This window comes from Pteropus vampyrus, unplaced genomic scaffold (assembly GCF_000151845.1).
Source record: "Pteropus vampyrus isolate Shadow unplaced genomic scaffold, Pvam_2.0 Scaffold63, whole genome shotgun sequence".
Lineage (NCBI taxonomy): Eukaryota > Metazoa > Chordata > Mammalia > Chiroptera > Pteropodidae > Pteropus > Pteropus vampyrus.
In genome coordinates this window covers 1223457-1225742 of record NW_011888844.1, presented here as the reverse complement: position 1 = coordinate 1225742, position 2286 = coordinate 1223457, and the positions used below count along the sequence as shown (strand labels likewise).

The 2286-nt window shown below is 37.6% G+C and overlaps 1 pseudogene; it reads left to right on the top strand.

Annotated features, from left to right (window-relative positions):
• Positions 1-910: 910 nt before the first annotated feature.
• Positions 911-2286, top strand: part of LOC105292781 — a 27868-nt pseudogene continuing 26492 nt past the window's right edge.

Below are 2286 nucleotides of genomic sequence, written 5' to 3'. Positions count from 1 at the left end.
TAATTTATTATTATAGTTACACACGCTGTTACTTCTTTTGTCTTTTAACATGCACACAGCTTTGTATATAGTTTAACCATTGTTTTTACTAAATGTTGGCCTTTATTAGTGAGATGTTTTTCATTTCTATATTTTCATATTTTTGGCTTGTGCCTTGACTTTTCCACTTAAAGAAGTTCCTTTTACATTTATCGTAGTGCCTGTTCAGTGGTGATGGACTCCTTTAGCTTTTGCTTCTCTTGGGAAATATTTATCTTACTTCAATTCTGAATAATAATCTTGCTTGGTAGAGTATTCTTGGTTGTAGGATTATTTTTCTTCACTTTGAACATATTGTGCCATTCTCTCCTGGCCTGAAAATTTTTGCTGAAAACTCATCTTATACTCTTATAGGTTTCCCTTATATAAAACCAACTGATTTTCTCTTGCTTATTTTAAGATCCTTTCATTATCTTTAATTTTTAGCATTGTAATTATGATGTGTCTTGGTGTGAGCCTCCTTGGTGTGGGTTCTTCTTGTTTGGGACACAATAGCATTGTAATTATGATGTGTCTTGGTGTGGACCTCCTTGGTGTGGGTTCATCTTGTTTGGGACTTTGTGTTCTTCCTGAACTTGGATGTCTGTGTTTTTTACAAGGTTAGGCAAGTTTTCAGCCATTATTTCTTCAAATAAGTTTTCTGTCACTTTTGCTATCTCTTTTTCTGGGATCTCTATGATGCAGATGTTGATAAGTTTTATGTTGTTTCAGAGGATCCTTAAATTATCCTAATTTAAAAAATATATATATTTGTTTCAGAGTGATGTCAGAAGCATGACGATACCAGGGATCTCCCCTGATCTCTCCCCTTGAAACTATGAGGAGCTGAATACCTACTTCTCAACAAATAACACCCAACCTGCATAAAAGCATGTCTGACGTATCAGAGCATTCGAAGGTGGACTATTTGCATGAGAGACAGGAAGATAGAAATGAAAAGGAAACAAAGCCATGTGCTGTGGAAAGTAGCCCAGAACAGTGCTCCCAGAAGGGTAAGATAAAGGGGAGAAGAATATAGTGGTCTCTTGGCTCTTTGAAGCCCCAAACAGTCCTGCTTGCATATTCGAAGCAGCAGAGCCCAGTGAGCAGGGCAGAGAACAGAGCAGAGACCAAGCATGGAGGGGTGACAGCTGTGTCTTAGCAACCGCCTTTGTCAGAAAGCTAAGCCATAAAGCTTGACCACCTCCCCCACCACCTCAGAGTGTGCCCTCCCCAAACAGTACCCTCCCAGTGCTAGTACTGAACCACAGGGAATTTTGCACAATACAGAACTGAAACATACAAAGCAGCCTGTTCTAGAGATAGAGGCAGAAGTATAAATGCAAAGCAGCTTAAGCCTGAGAGCCATCACTGCTGAAAGGAAAACAATCACATACAAAGCTGTCCTCTCTCAATTTACCACACCCCCAAACACTCAGGATAATTCAGAAGGAATTAGTGGAGCATTGCACCAGACAGTTGGAGCAAGACTTCAGGGCCTTTTAAGAGGCTCAGATGTCTAACACTCCTCACATTCTCCTATGAGGGTGGAGCCTGATCACCCTCATAGGAGAATGTGAGGAGTGTTAGACATCTGAGCGACCTGGTCAAAGAGGAAGTGCACACCTTTTCAAAGAATGAAGAACATTCATAACTTCAAAATAAAAATCCAGCAGGCTTGGGTAGTGCAGGAGGCTTCAGTTCTACATACTGGAAATCAAAAATAAAACTTTTTATCAACTTGATAAAGATATATAACTCTATAATAAATTGTATCTTTCTTTAAAAAAAAACCAGATTGTATTCTCATTAATGAGTAGGTAGAGAAATAGTCCATCAAACACCATAAACAACCAAGGCGACAAGGCAGCTCAGAAAGGAAATGAAAAAAAATCTCCAGATAAGCTTAAAGATATAAAAATGTGTGATTTTAATATGGTACTTCTGACAAAACTCAACAAGATCCAAAAAAATTCTGATCACCAGTTCAAAGAACTTAGAAACAAAATTAATGAACGACATAAATACTTTACCAAGGAGATTGAAACTCAAAAAAACAAACAAACAACAACAACAACAAGAAGCCCAGAATATCTGGAGCTGAAGAACTCATTAAAACTGATGAATAATGAAATACTAAGCTTAGAAAATAGAGATGACCAGAAGGAAGGAAGAATTAGTGATATTGAAGAAAGAAATCTGGAAATCACACAGAAGGAAGAAGACTTGAGAGTTAAACAAAACAAAACAAAACAAAACAAAACAAAA